General features: G+C 36.2%; 1 protein-coding gene across 4 annotated transcripts in view; it reads left to right on the forward strand.

The window, feature by feature from the left end:
* LOC107274430 (BAI1-associated protein 3) overlaps positions 1–16,752 on the forward strand; it is a 59,862-nt gene that overhangs the window by 26,015 nt on the left and 17,095 nt on the right. The gene's annotated exons all lie outside the window — the stretch shown is intronic.

The raw sequence follows: 16,752 nt of genomic DNA on the forward strand, positions 1-16,752 counted from the left end.
GTTTGAAGATTTGATTTTACAGGTTAGAAACGTTAATTTAAGTATGTAATTTATTTTTATATTGTTAATTTGAAAGTTACTAAATATATTAGAAGTTTGACTTTTTTCGGACTGCAAGTAATTATTGGCTAATGACAATTCTGTATCTCTGGGATTGGGTCAAATCTATGGTTTCTGGTATATAGACTTTCTTAGAGACGTATACATAGCAGAATTTCGGTTCCGCCTAAGCTTAGAATATTCTAATTGATTGCTATGTGAGATTGAATGGACCGAATTTGAAATGCAATTAATATAGGACTAGATCTCTAAGCTGACTTCCTTGACTTCTTATTAACCTGACGCCAGTATTGACTAGTTAGATTTGAGACGAGAATTAGAGTTTCAATAGAATTCGTGATGCTATTGCTGCTGGTAGAGCCCTGACAATCTTATGCTTAAGACAAATGAAATAAAATGGAAATACAATGGCTCTAATTAAGCAAATTAGCATTAGACTTTATACCGGTTTTTTTTCAAATTTTTTAAAATTCTTTTAAATGAATTCGTGCAGCGGTTTGCGCAGCGCGAAATAATATGAAAAATATTGATACCTACCTAACCTAACCTAAGAATTTTCACGGGTGACGTGGCGGTGACGGGTGAAGAGGATCAGATTAAAAAGTACAAGGGAATTACGTCAGTTGTCACGTTGACTTTTTCTTGAAAATTGATATTTTTGTATTCGAAACCGCGGAAGGGAGGGATTACACGTAGATGACGGAAATTGATTAATATGTATATCATTGTTGATGTATTTGTTTTTCATTTACATGGACTTGACATTGTTTACATTTTCAGTATTGAATATTATTAAAAGTCCGACGATAATTCATCTGAGCTCGTGATCGAAATCCGTTTGTCTTACGTTATAGCACGAAAGCAAAATAAGGAGAGACGTCGTAAAAACTCTGGACAGCCATAAGAAGCTATTACTGCACATAAAATAGTTACAGTTACAGTTAAAAAACGTCAGCGAAGCGCTCAATCCATTTTTCTCTGGGATGCATTTACTGTAAGGTAAATCATATTAGCCGCAGCAGAGTGTATTTCTTGTAAATCGAAACACTCGGAAGCTTCGTTACAATATTTTCGAGAAAATTTTTATGAATTTACGATTCGTCTCAATATTCCTACACGGCAGTTAATTGATGTGCCATGTGTACAAAATAATACGCAACCGAAACGCGGATGGAAATGCGAAAAGAAATGTACCTATATTTCGACAATTTAAATAAAAAAAAAGGTCAGTCGCCACCCCTTCCCTCTTTCCCTCCAGCACGAATTATTTCAAATTCCATGTTCCTTTAGAAGACATCTGCCGAATATTCACGAGAAAAGGCCCGAGGCAGGCAGATCGGACGACAGATACTCTATATAGAGTAGCAGACGTAACCTCAATATCGCCAGATACAAGGAGATTACACATGAGAGAATTTCAAACAATGGGCTAATAGAGTTAGTACGAAGACGCGTTATGGTATAGAGGATCTCGTGCCTTGTGAAACGATATCTCATCCCCTTCGACCTTCGAAGTGGAACTTGAAGCCAGAGAAGATTTCGGTCGTAACACGTACATGGGAACGTGGAGAATGAATGTGATCTCGTAATATCGAGAATGAAATGAGGAGGAAAACTTGAATGACCTGTGGTAACAGTAAACTCGAAACATGAAAATGCGAAATGGTTCGTATAATCTCCGATTGCGGTCGTGCCGGTATACTAGAAAATTATGAGTATATTTACAATATTGACCGATAGATGGCTACGGACTGACACTAGTGGAATTTAACCTGACAACCGGAATCATAGTTGAAGCTGGAGTTTCGAATACTGTTGAACTCTAGGGACTCTAAGGAATTCAATTCTGCAAAAGGTAGGCCTGACAATAAAAATCTTTGTCTCATTTAATGGAATTTATTGTGCCGGGTTCGTACAGTACTGTATTTTTAAAACGATAACACGAGTTTTATAAATGACTCGCACTTAAAATGACTCGCTGCGGAGTTGGGAATTAAGGTTATATTACAATATTTACTCGCAGATGACTACGATATCATGGGCTTGAAGTTTAACGATGGCGGGGGAAATATTTGACATGGTAATGTACGCGTAAAAGGGAACTATGGAGGATGTGTGTCTGGTGGGCGTACAGCTGAATTATTTGAATATCCATTAACGCGAACATTTCTAATGAATTTTAAACGTACTCGTGTGTGCGCTCACGTACGTATTATGTATGCATAAATATCTGGTTCATAACGTGCTATGAGTTGTTAAGCATTGTTTTGTGCATTTTGGTAAATACGTGTACATTTAAATATATATAGTTAAAGGTTAATGTACTATCTTGAGCCTACTCGGTTTACCGAGGTTACCTTATTCGTTCATTTTACTATGACGAAAATATTCTTATTCTACTTAATATTCCTTCCGGGATAGGGATTAATCTCTGAAACAACCCCTTTTCTTCTCTAACGCCTCGAAAGAGCTTGTTCAGGCTTCATGTGCTTGGAGTAGCTACCCTCGTAAAAGTCAGCCAAGGATTGCGCTCGTTCTGATGCGTGATTTTCTGGAAGTAGCGAGTCTGACGATGGAGTAGTTAAAAAATCATTATTCCTTACGAAGGAAGTGCTTTGTGTGTAGAATTTGTGCTTTTTTGAACAATTGAACAGCACACTTCAATGATGGTTTGGTAATTGGTATCTCTGAATTTATGGGGATTTCAGTTTTACGAATTAATGCTTATTTGAGATCATACAAAAATCCGAACGAACTTTAAATTTTTAATTTCAAAATTTGTCAATATAATTATTCATATTGTTAGGTTACTTTAAGTTAGCTTAGGTTGTGTTTGCGCTTTGCTGGAACTTTTTGTTATTGTATATCCATCTTAAATTCTCATAATAACAGGGACATGATCATCCAGTTCCTCTCATTAATCTTATTTCGTTTAATGTGAGACATAAATCGTAAGATGAAAACGGCATAAAATTAGTGAGGACTGAAAGAAAGTGGAGTAGCCATTGTTGGTATACGAAAAAAAAAAGGAAATGAAATTAAGAAGGTTGGAAATGTGGTACGTGATATACATAATTTGGTGACGGATTGATCAGATATTTTGTACGTCGGTAGCTATTTCTGTCATTTCGAATCCTGCGAGTTTCTCGGTCCCTCTTATTCTGAATAATCAGTGTTTTTTGAGGAAACTCAAATAGAAAGAATAAAAAATGGCGCATTTGTTTAATCGATAGATCATTAAATAAAACATTTAATCTGTGATATAACTGGCATCGATACGCCCACCTACAGATGAATTTTGACAGTGATCGTAAATTTTGTCGTAGCAAATGAAAATCAATCGCATTGAGTGCGCTGGGGATTGGGCTTAATGGCTGCCATACCTTATGACATAAAATATGCAGGTCTTATTAAAAAAATGTCCGTCGCCTAAAATCAATAAAATCGTCTCCATTCGCTAGCAACAAAATTAAAAAAAAAGAGCAATAGTTCAACCATTTTTCCATCAAATACATAAAAGATGCATTTAATTCAAACATACATCGCCTTTTTCGGATCGTTTCGAAGAATTTTTTTTACCGCACTAAATATATCTTTTTCCATGGTAATTCAATAAGTTTGGTAAAAAATTGGAGAATCCCATAATAAACGAAATACCAGCATTGATTTTTTCCCTGCTTTCTGACCGTTGAAAAGTCGCCCTTTAAATCTCAATCCTCGACAACCCACGCTATAGGTATATAATATATAATAATATATAAAATAAAATAATATACAATAATTAAATAAAAAGGGCAGGGTATTCGAAATTTAATAAAAGTCAAGGGACTCAAACGTATCTCCGCTTTCTGCTGAAGTACAGGAGAAGGGACGATCACGTCAGGTTGGGTCTGAGGCAGTGAGGAAGGCACACGTGTAGACAGGACCAAATAGCATTTTTGTATAGAACAAGGGCAACGATTTCGCGCGCGATTGAAATATCTACAGTGCTGCAGCGCTATGAACAAATACACTGGATATCTTTTTTGGAATATTACAATTTTTTTACAGAGCGTGCTGTTCCAATTCATATTATAAAATATCAAATTGTGTCTCAAAAGACGCACAAAGGCTTGGTATCAGTATACTTGCCGTAAATCTGCCTATGAATCACTTTCATCTCAATATTTCATCTGTATGCAATACTTTATATAGTAACGTACCCTTAGCTCATATAGGTAAATCCAGTAGACTACTGCTACCATTTGCAGCGACCATAATGGAGCCAGTTCACTACGTTATAATCCGGCGTCGTAGCACAAGCTACACAAATTCGACATGAGGATACAGGATGATAGGAATCAGGAGTTGTACAGCTGTGACTTTCAACGGATCGATAACACGTAGGACTGGTCAGCCTCAGATAGCCCAGAAACCAATTGAGCTTCAGTACCTATTAAATAGGAGTGAGCACGAATAGGATATACGTGTAGTATAAAGTACTCAAAAGTAATGGACGATTAAGAAAACATGGGATACTTGAATACCATTGATATACCTATAAATGGGTCAGAACATCTGAAAGTATCCATGAAATTCATATATATATATAAGCGAACGTGACTACTTAAGATGAAACACCCGGTATATGTGCCATATTTGAATGCGTAATAATAATAATTAAAAAAATGTAATAAATATGACGTGCATGTTCGTGAGAACTGAGAAGTATTAATGTGCTTTTAAATTTGTATCTTTCAATGGGAGGTAGTAATCTAATAGAAATAAAGAACGAAGCCACGGATAACGTTGTAACTTCCGAGAAAAAATGTGTATCAAGAAAAAAAACAGATCTGCGGAATGATTTGTTGTTAGGTGGTTAATGAGGCATGAGAATTGTCTTTTCTTGTAGTTTATTGTACGTAAGACGTTTTTAGTGACAACGTAGGCGACAACGATATTTGTAATATTATGATTATTGGCGGGAATCTCGGATGGCGGTTTCCTTGGAGGAGAAGAATCGAGCTCGAGTTATGGCTCGAGAAATCGATACCGCTCCGAAGGGTAAGCGCAACTTCTCCGCCTGGAGGGTCGATGGATTCATCACTGTTCTCAAAAGAGCTTTCACTCAGTATCTACAAGGGGTAGCTGCCCTCGAAACCTTTTGCGTTTCTTTGCGATTATTGTTTGGGACGCCAACGTGAGTTAGTTCGTGTTACCGTCACCAGGGGGGCGAAAGAGCGCTTCGGTCGTGGAATTGCAGCAGTATCAACAGGCTCTTTTGAATAATTATCAAACACAAGAAATTGATGAATGAAAAGATGTTAAGATAGGATTTTTTTAGGTGTTTTGTAGGAGCTTTGAATGTGTTATATAAAACTGAGGGATTTTTTTTTTCTAACGGCTAGGGCTATAGATAGCACTTGTATTAAATGTATTTATATTTATATTGATTAACGAACTGATTTGAAAATTATTTTTTATTGTCACTAAATGTTCTACATGACTGCGGTTATATGCTGTTTTACGCATAAGCAGTGGTAAGTGTTTCTGGCAAGGTTTGGAGTTTTGGAATTTTTGTAATGTCCTACTTGCACGTATTCAAATAATTTGTATGTAAATTTAACATTGTTAGGATTGTTTGCGGTACAGATTGGCAATTACAATAACTTAATCCACTTTCTAATTATAATTTGAACTGACACATAAGTTACGTGCTATGTCACTGATTTACATTTTTGTGTCGTAATCCCAGCTTATGTCCTGCGCAAAATCGGCTCATGCATTCAAATTTAGTTCATGCGCTTCGAAAGAAAGCTTCAGTGGCGCAGTCAGAACGAGTTCATTTGAATATTTTCCTATCACTGGGCATCGCAAGCAAGCAGATCACTGTGAATTATTTCGGTGTAAAGTGACTGGGAAGAATTCGTAAAGTTTCGTAAAAAAAATTTACCCATTTCAGGGAATCGAGTTGACTGTATAGGTAACCATCAAAGGCTTTATGAAATTTATATTGGATTTCATTAGGAACGCCAATTTTGATTTTCACACTTTTGTCGCGACCTCAAAATATTTTAGTTACTCTTGAATCCATAGCCAGCTCAAACAACAAAAATAATATAATTATTAATAATCTCATCCCTATTGATTTTGCAATGCCCGATGCTGAATTAACGATCAATAAAACAAAAAGAAACGACAATGTAACCTCATTAAAATTTAGGAATATTCGATTATCGATAACAAAAGACACCGCTCTTGCCTTTGTTCCCCCTATTATCATTTCTTATTATGTTTCGAAAATTCCTTATCGGAAGTCAATACCTTTAATTGTAATGCTATTACCTGAATACCGTCGTATAATTGGACGTTGCATTGAACAATAAATACAAACAATTAGATTCATTAAAAATGCAATGCACAAAGAATGTGACAACAAATGTTCCTGCTCTCATACAACTATACTTTTTTTTTTTTCAAGTATAATTTTTTTCCCAAAAACAGCCCGTGAAATGCACCACGCTCATCTATGGGCAATTCCATGAGATTCCATTCAAATTACACATTCCATTACGCTGTCATAAATAACATGCATAACATAAATAATCATGCGTCTAATGTTATCCGTAACTATTTTTAATATTAATCCGAATTTTAATATTTCCCAGTTGTCCTCCAACCTCCCTTATCGACCTTTCCTCACCTATGTTATGCCATCGTAAGAGGTTATTCAAGTTAAGCTGGTGTTATCCTGAGGTTGCAATCAACCTGCTGAATGTGACCTTATATTAATATCAAATTCCTTACCCAACCATCATAGCTAACCTAAACGTGAACCCACTCCATTTACCTCTGTCTATACATATATATACAAATCACCCTATCTGGCTTCATCCTCCAGGATTTCCTCCTCCATCCCTCGCTTCGATTCTCTATTTCCCTATCTACGGAAATACCTCCCAGGTATTCCCAGCAGGGTTGGGACCGATACGCGTCTCTGACGAGCCGGTAGGACCTCGACGACGTCTTGGGGGTCCTCGAGGGTAACCTCGACAAAGGATTCCCTGAGGAATTCCACGATATAGAGGGATGAGGATTTAGCCAGTTTTCCTTAAGGATAACTGGGAACCCTAGACCTTTTGGGAGTAAAGGACTTTCGTATTATTATATCTTCTTTTGCGTCTTGAATGTACGGTCGTATCTTTTTTAAGCCACATTTCGCACTCGAGATCACGAATTTGCATTTGCGTTACGTGTGAACACTTTTTTGTTTATCTTTTTACCCGCAATCAAAATATTTGCGTATACTTTACATTGGCTCCATAACGTCGACGATTAACATCCTTTTTCCCCTCTGTACCCTGCCCTTTGTGCTTTCGTACCTGCATCGTTGACGCTTTGTGGCCTCCCAATGTTGGCTCACTGCCAGGGCAATATTCGCTTCCCCTCTAATTTGCAATTAAGGCCACGGCGTGTTGCGAATTTAGCTTGCGCGACTCCAAGCTTTTCCCGCGCTTTCATATATCAATCACTTTGCTTCTGCTACACCGGGAAAAGCTTTCTCTGCCACACGATAATCCTTAGAGCCTGCTGGCGGAAATAGGAGCGGTTGATGGGTTTCGCAACTAGCATTTGCCACGTGGATTCGCGAGGACGTTGGTTATGTAAATGTAATACGTGCCGAAATTTGAATTTTATTCAATACGCCCTTAGTATTCGTCGTGCCTCCTATTTTTTTGCTTTTGCCCTTTTTTTTTTCCATATCGAACTTAATCATCGGCGAAGACAAGCGAAACTCTTGTTTCTCGTCACCCCGTACAGGATCTATAGAAGACAGTTGATAATTAAGTATATCATTAACCAGGGTAATTGCTATTATTATTAGAGGTTTGTTTCAGCCACTTTGTTTGTACGAGCGGCAGGGACAAAGAGACAAAGGATCAATTGTGCTTAAGAGTTACAATGTCTGAACGTGCTTTAAACATTTTTCTATGCTATCTATTGTTGGGCACAGCAAATAGAAGGTGAAGGGACAACAGCATTGTTTTTATCTTGATATACTACGTCAGAATTATCGCGAAGAGGTATATGTAAGTAGTCATCAGGTTTCGTTTATTGAAAATTGCGAAAATTGTCAACGCATTGCGTAGGCGGTTTGTCGAAGGATCGTGAAATTAGTTTATGGCATGGAACCACTACCTGTTTGGAAATATGAGCAATGTAAAATTGTATTTTTAAAATTTTCCTGCGAAATATAAAGGCAGGCGACATTTTGAATTTCAAACAATCTTTTTTAGGGTCGCGTATGGCGACGTACGTAAATTGAGTAAATTTAATATTTTCGCGATATTTCTTTCTATACGTTTGATACGTTATATCTTGTATCACGAGTAAGAGATTGGAATTTCATACGTAAACTTAGATTAGGTTAGTTTAGGTTTGGCTACTTGTATAATACTCTGGAAACAATGGTCGCATGGTCTATTGGAACACGCCTTAGGGCGTTGCACGTTAAAATGGAAATTTTTGTTATTTCAAAAATTTGTGCATATGGTCCTATATAACAGATATTGAATTTTTATTCGGAAATACTTGTTTCTTATTATAGATTCGTATGTAGGAGGAAATGAGGTTTGTATAAGACAATCAAATAATATATTCGTGGCCAATCAAACAATCAAATTCACGTTTGATGTAGCCAAAAAATTTATTAAATTGTACTAATTGACTCTTATCAATTTTCCATACTACTAATCTCTCGTTTCCCAGTCGTGTACATTTTATGTAAAATTATACTTACAACTATGATATTTTTCGCTTAAAAGGATCTTTGGTTTGGAAAAATTCAATTTAATCCTAAATTAATGCCCACGTCATATGATACGGGTGATAAGAGTTTCTTTGTCGCAAGTATTTCATAAAATGTTTTATGCTTGGATATTGGCAATCTTTCAATAACTTTCGGTAACACAACCTACCATCCTGTCAAACAACCCTTGTACTACATACAGTACACCCTTACCAGTCAAACCAGAATTATATTGAGGATTTGACCCGCGTCTTAGTTACGTCTGATTCTGTTATCACGTATTCTATGTCTACAATTATACATATATATGGGTATATCAATTTTATTAGCATGATTCCGCTTCGGTTGATTTGATATTATTCCATGTATGATAAGAATTCATTAAAAAAGTTTTTATCATTGTTTACCACAGTCATATCTTCTGGTACACGATTTACATTGTCGTTGACTGTTAGTCTCTGTGTTTATACGAATTCCGTGGAAATTCAAAGAAAAGAAAGCACGGCGCGACGCAAGGCAGTAAATAACGTAACCTCGTAAAACGACGCTTTTAACGATTTTCACATATCTCACTAGCGACTCGAAACGCCCCTCTACGCGATTCCGTTATAAATAGGAAAAGAAAGGCGGTTTCCATTGATATCAGGATCATTGATGCCAAAATTGGACAAATGCAAAGAACAGATAAGTATTATCTCTTATAGGTACATTTAGTCTCTTTACTAAATAACAAAAAGTGCTTTCTCTAAGAAATTGACAAAAAAGATTTTTCCTATTATTAAATTATTATTATTATAATTTATTAAAAGACTAGTTTTCCCTTTTTCATTAGTTTACTCACGACACTCATCGATCCCGTTTGTTGCTGATTGAGTTAAAAAAAATAATTTTTTTAACCTCCTCGCACGGACGCATTCCGATTGCCTCCTCATCTTTTTACGGAATATACCGTAGGCTACATCATAACACTGCATAGCCATCATCCCATTTTAGTTGATAACTTTGCAAACGTTCGCCTCTCAAAAGCCATCCCGTGTATCGTAGAGTGGTCGGAAACATGGGGTTTACTTAAAATCTCAGCTGGCTGTACACCCTTTCGTTATTATGTCGCTGAGTGTGACTCGCTATAAGATATTCTGATGGGGTTGATGGAAAAGGAAAAATCACCCTCGGAGACTTTTTTTTGCCCTCACCCTGTATTTTTATGTATTGAACGAATTTTTTTCGTACCCCTAACACACGCAATGACGAAGGGCACTTACGTACTGAAATTCATTGTGAAATCTTTTTCTTTGTTATTTCTTTCTTTCCGTACCTTCGATACCTAATAATAGCTACTGGCAACTGGATTTCATTTTGAAACTCATCTGTAATGGATATTCGTGTTGTACTTTATGAGGCATATAGTAAGCTTTTAAGGAGGGTACCTATTGGCACACCTGGAGTCCTCTTTGTTGGGATAACGCCATTATAAAGAGAGATCCTAAGGAGGTGAGGGTTTCATAAAATTGAAACTTCAATAACACTTAGCGTGATAAAGTTTTGAATATATTGTAGATAATAAATGAAAAAAAAAGTTCGCAAGACAGATCAGTTTGTATCAATGGATTTTTACGCGGGAGAATTACAGGAAAGGAAGCCGAATGCAATTGGTAAATGAAAAAAGTTTAAGGATCCATAGGGATTGACTATGTAAGAACGTGTAACTACCATTCCGTATGCAGCCTTCATATAGTCGATAATCAAACATACTAAATATTCTTATTGTTTTGTTTAATGCAAACGCCTTTATATTTTTTTTCGCAAACGTGCGAAGCAACTAAATATCGTAATGTGAGAATGACACGAAGTAACAGGGGAATTCCGAGTACCGCTTGTCGCTTGTATATCGATCGGTCCTTTACCACGAGAGAGCTATATAACGGCAAAGGATCTTCTACGGACATGACTGTTTAATATGAGTTCACTTGACAATTGTCAAATGGGAATGAAACGCTTGGCATTGTTTGCGTGAATTTACAGACGACGAGAAAAAATGGCGCTGAGGGGTTCTATTCTTTTGTCAGAGACTTGATATTATATCAGCAGTGCGACACTTGTTGACTCTGTATGGAGAATGAGGGTCTTACAGGAGTGGGGGAAAGAATGGGATTGTAGGGGAACGGTAGAGTGGTGGGGGGTCGGTACGGGTCTCGTGATTGGTTGGAATGAATCAAGTAGAGAATACGTTGTGGGGATTTCTTAATAGGGACACCTTTTCAGGACTTTTCTTCTGGCTCTTATATAACGAAATGCTTCTAAATTCCCATTTTTCTTATCAATGGATCCGATCGTAATCGTTTTACCTTCTAAAGATGTGTTAGTCAAAAATATTCTTGTACGCGCCTTATATTTAAATTGTATTATCGGATTTTGGTAAATTCGCGTTTGGCTCATTTATCTTGTCAATCAAACAATTTATCCGATTTTCGTATTTCAATGTCGTGTAATATATGCTAGTACAAACACTAAAGTGTTCCGGGTGTCTCAGAACACAAGGAAAATTGATATTACATAATTCATTGGGATGTGCTATTATATGTATATATTCGATGTAGACATAATGATAGATCAGGGGGAAAAAATAATAACGTCGTACAGGAATTATGGATTTTGACAGAATGAAGAAGAGTCACGTATGATTGAGGGTGAAATTCGAGGGTTGGATATCATCAGTATACACATACACGTAGTTATGGTAGGTATTCGGAAATTACGTTTTAATAAACGAAAATGGTGGAAGAATTCTTCTTTTCCTTGTAGCTATATATAAGACATATAATACAATATATAAGACAACACCAAAGTTTACGCTTCAATCTGATTCTTATGCCCATTACGCATATTATCTCGAAAACGTATTTTTAAATCTCTTAGGTAACCAGAACTAGGGTTTTTTGCCTTTATTGAAAAATCAATCACGGACGAAGTTATACAAATTTCTAATGCAAATATATAATTAGGGTAAGGATCTGAGGGGTTGAAGGGTCAGTGTTTGGTTACCTTCACCTATAACTATAAAGGATTATCCTGTTGAAGGGATACCGGAAAGGAAATTAGAAGTGGCGATCCTTCTACAACACCCTTCAGAAAATGATACAAATCAATCCTGAACATGAATAATGGACTGGGAATAAAGCTGAGCTTTAATCAATCTGATTAGAATCCCGGGTCATGTAATTTTAAAGTGCTGAAAATATCAAAGAAATCTTTCATTTAGATTGGGGTTTTCCCCTAAAATTCTACTTCAATTTTCTTTCTCGACATTTATTCATATGTCGATTAGAGTTTACCTGTAGAACCTTATCAGTCGTCACATACCATCATCTTGTCAATGTAGGACTACCAACCGACAATCTTAATTTCAATCCATTATTTACTTGTAGCCTTCGACTTTTGAATTGTGCCTTGACGAGCAACTTGATTAGTACCTTGGTACGACATGGTTTATGATAATGAATGATAACGAATTTTTATCTGGCTGCGTAAAATAGTATTAATAAAGGTAAAGGCTGTAATGGGTATGTAAATGTGGAATATTTGAATAATTTTGGGGATTTGAAGAGAGAAAATTATTTTTCTCCATGGAAATGAGAATTTAATGATATACTTGTGACTTGAACCAGGGAAGAAAATAGTACTTGAGATTTTATGACACAAAGAAGGAAGACGAAGCATTATTATCTTCTATAGGATTTTTGATATTGAAAAATTGTGATTTTCGAAAGAATATACGAGATCAGATAGACAGTATAATCACTGTGGCTGAAAGAAGGGCCTTGAAAGATTTTGTAATATTGACGTGGGTGTTTCAGAAATTTGCATGTATATAAGAGTATAGTATATATATACGATAGAATACTTTAACGCTTGAAATTTTTTACTCGACTTCTCGAAGCAAAAAAAGCTCAAATGACAATATTCGTTGAATGAGACAATTTTTATTTTAGAAATTATCAATAGATTTTTGAATCTTTAAACATTGAGGGATTATAGGTCCCAATGGATAATAAAAGTAATACTCACTCCTTTGGTAATCCTCCAGGTTATCCGGATTCTGTTCGTAAAAACTTTTTTATTAGTTAAGTCAAAAATTACCAGTGAGAATACATGTAATCCTTAAGAAATAAAAGGACTTCGCGACAGGGCCTCATACCTTTGCAGGATCAAAGTAAACTTGTAAATCCTAAAAGGTTCGTAAGATTACAGTTTTGAGATACGAGGTTAATACACAATGACAAAATAAATGTATCATGCGTAAAGTATGGGTAACTTAGAAAAAAAAAAAAAATTAAATTGAAAATAATTATAAAAAATTTCTTTAAAAAAGAAAAGAAACCCGTTAGATTCGGACGTAACTATTTTCCTTCTGTTTTCAAATCCCCCGAAGATAAAGTGCTTACGCAAAGGGTGAGTTAGGTATATAGGGTCAGGCTAAGTTCTGATCTCGAAAGGGTCGTAAATGCCATTATGACTTTCAGCCTCAACACACCTCCTGTACTACCTTTTCTTGACAAAGGAAATAAAACGACGATATAACCATTGACTGAAATTAAATTCACAAGTAACGTGAAATCTTGATGAATATGAAATTCAGTGCTGTATTATTTAAAGTGAAATGATCCTGCATGATTGAAAATCACTGTCAGTGGTAACCATTTATTTTTTTTGCAGTATCAAAGAATAACATTGCCTCAATATTTGTTGCATCGTGTTTTCAATAATTATTCTTAAGCGTTCATATATCTGTTCTGCTCTATTTCAATTGTATGCAGGGCTTACATTGACACGAAGACACTCGAATGAATTGTCCACTAGAATGCTCAATCGCTTCGAGTGTCCTTGAATGTTTGCTAATCGATTGTCCATTACGTTTGAACTTCAACGTAAACTTCAGTTGAGTTTCTCTGTCACTACTATTTTCAGTTGGGAAGAAAACAGAGAAATTGAATTATTTTGTTATATTTATAATAAAAATTTGGTATTTTATAATTTTTCATAATATTGCTCAATCGAGTACATAAGGTACATACATGAGTGTAACGTAAATGGACAAACGTATTCATATAAATTTACATGTGTATTCAGGATGAAAATAAAGGGGTGGTAGATAAGTTAGGGGTTAGTTTCATGTGGTGGTCAGACACTAGCAAGGTAAGGGTGATCTTTATTAATACTGTGCCGTTAGAATACACGGCCCTGGCACTTTGTATAAATTAGCGCACTAGGGCGTGCTTAACAAGCTACTCGTAACATCTGGGGACACGATAGTACACGCGTACGTGTAGTGATACCAACATAAGAACATAAGAACTTACACACAAGGAACACTTATAGATCTGTGTTCTGTCAAATGTGAAAAAAGGTGCGGTGTAAGGGCATTTCCTCGAATCCTAATGTACCAAGAATGCTGGAAATTCTCCTGGCACTCCTTAGGAACAGCACATCACTAACCCATTTCTCTGGCACAGTGTGCGTATGGCTAACCTTGCCAACATGGGGGAATTTCTATTTTTAGCAAACCTTTATAATTTCTCACGCTTTCTGCGTTTTGCATCGATATTATGCATCTATCAGATATTCGCATATAACATCTATATGTCTTTATAGCGTTATAACTCCTCGACTTTGAACTTCGATATCCCTATACAGTGTCGTAAAATTCCTATAACAATCCTTAGTCATGCTTTAAATTTGGCGATTGACTTGGAAAAAACAAGTGACTGCCGTTAACCTGCATAACAATTTTGTATCTCCAGTACGATTTTACCGTATTTCTTCTCCTTATGGCAGTTGCAAGGTACTCCATTAAGTTTCACACTTAATTAGCACCTTATTCGATTGACTTCAACTACTAAACATTTTGTGCTGTATTCTTGATATATGAACGCTTTATGTATCTTCAGAAAATATTATATAAGAATAGCATGATAAAGGAAAAAAAAAAATGTTTTCGCCCTTTGAAAAAATGTTAATCGCCCTTTGAAATTTTATCCGTCAGTTTTAAAAGGCTCCCAATTCTCCTCATGCGTTTTGCACAATTCATTCTCGCAATGCGAAGTGTCAGCCTCCCTAAATAATCGAGTGTGTCGACCTAACCTCAACATCCATTTTACCGGGTTCTTCCTTCAGTTGGCTCCTTTTTTTTTCTTCTGTCCCGTACCCACCACTTTTCCTTTCGTTTCACGCTTGCTGGAGCAATTTGGTGTGGGCTACCCTGTATAACCTACATGGACGAGACTCCGGTGGGAATGGTTGTGAAAAATTCATGATTAGAGAACTTCCGGTTGCGAGTGAGACGACTGTAGCAGGGGATAGCGGTTTAACAGTGGAAAGAATGGGACGACTATTTTATCGTTATTGCTTTTCGCTCCTCTCTCTGTAAAGACGTACAATCAATTTTAATTCAGACCAGCAGTACGTGCGGTATAGTTGGTGCAAGCTAGAGGTACTGTAAACTTGCGTGTCCCATGCTGGATATCAATGTGTCCGGAAGATGTCGATCACGAGGGGGAAGTGTTTCAAATTAGAATGAAAGGTAGAAAAGTTCACAAGAGGGGTTTAACAGTTGACGGACAGGGTATAAGGATGAAGAGGGGCTGTATTTAATGCTGGGAAACGAGGGCTGTAACTGTCACGTGACTTTGTTACAAAAATTCTAATTAAAAAATGCAAATAACGAGGAGGACGAATAAATTGTAGGAGAAATGGTACTTAACGGGAAATTATATGATAATGGGGTTCAATCTTATCCAGGATAGTTTTTTAAGTGGGAAATAAGAAAAAAATTGATTTCATTAATCAGCGAATCAGAATTTTACAGAAATTCCTTTTCTTTTCTACATTTTTCATGTTTACGTGTGTCTGCTGAATCGAATAGAGGTTTTAAGACATTATGGGTCGGGATGTGCATTGATGCGAATCTTACTCAGTAAGGCTTGTGCAAAGTAACGGAAATTCTCATGAAGTATCTTCGATCCGTGCTGTTTTTTAGTTCGCCTATGAGGAAAATAAAAGAAAATGGTTAGGAAAATGACTCGAGTAGTATAGGGTAGAATGAAAGAGGGCAATTTTATCTATCAGAAAATACGTACTATAAAGACTGTCGTTTTTTTCACGGTACTTAAGAATTTAATGTATAACGGATCAGTTAAAATTCTCCAAATATGCCTTATAGCGTGGCGGGAGATTCAAAAAAACTGAACAGACAAAAAATCTCCGCCAGGGATAGTAGCGTGTTCGCAAAAAATTCTAGATATTCCTGGTATACTTTTATATTATACTTGATCCTTGGTGGATCATGACATGAAACTCAACTACCGGAAATTGCAGTCTCGCTCGACACTTCCTGCACGTCGTCTGTGGATTCTGTCTCGGGGAATTTATCGCTATGCTCCTCGACGATTTATATAATGTTTCTAAAAGCCGAAAAGTCGAGACGTTACGAGGTCAAAATAGGTTTATCGATGAATAATATGTTTTAAGTAGATTTTAAATGTTTTAATAGTATGCTCTTTATTTTGATTAACATTACAGTAGATGTGTACTGATTTGAAGTGTAATTGGGAGCAGCATTGCTTATGCATGAGGATACCCGATATTATGAAAAGTAAACAGGAAGTCCTCGATGGTTTGCATATTGACTTTTATATGTATAATGATTTATGAGTCATCCATTGAATCTGAGTTTATTGTAGTCGAGTGCTTAGGTCATTCATCATTTTTCTGCTTTAATTAATACCGCAATCACGAAGGTGAGCCAGTATCGTATTTAACCGAATGCAAATAAATCTGACATTTGCGAATGCATCATAGCTTCCACTAGCGATGTCAATTATTTACATAATTAACGTTAATAGTCAGTA

The sequence above is a fragment of the Cephus cinctus genome, unplaced genomic scaffold (genome assembly GCF_000341935.2).
Source record: "Cephus cinctus unplaced genomic scaffold, Ccin1 Ccin1_scaffold3082, whole genome shotgun sequence".
Lineage (NCBI taxonomy): Eukaryota > Metazoa > Arthropoda > Insecta > Hymenoptera > Cephidae > Cephus > Cephus cinctus.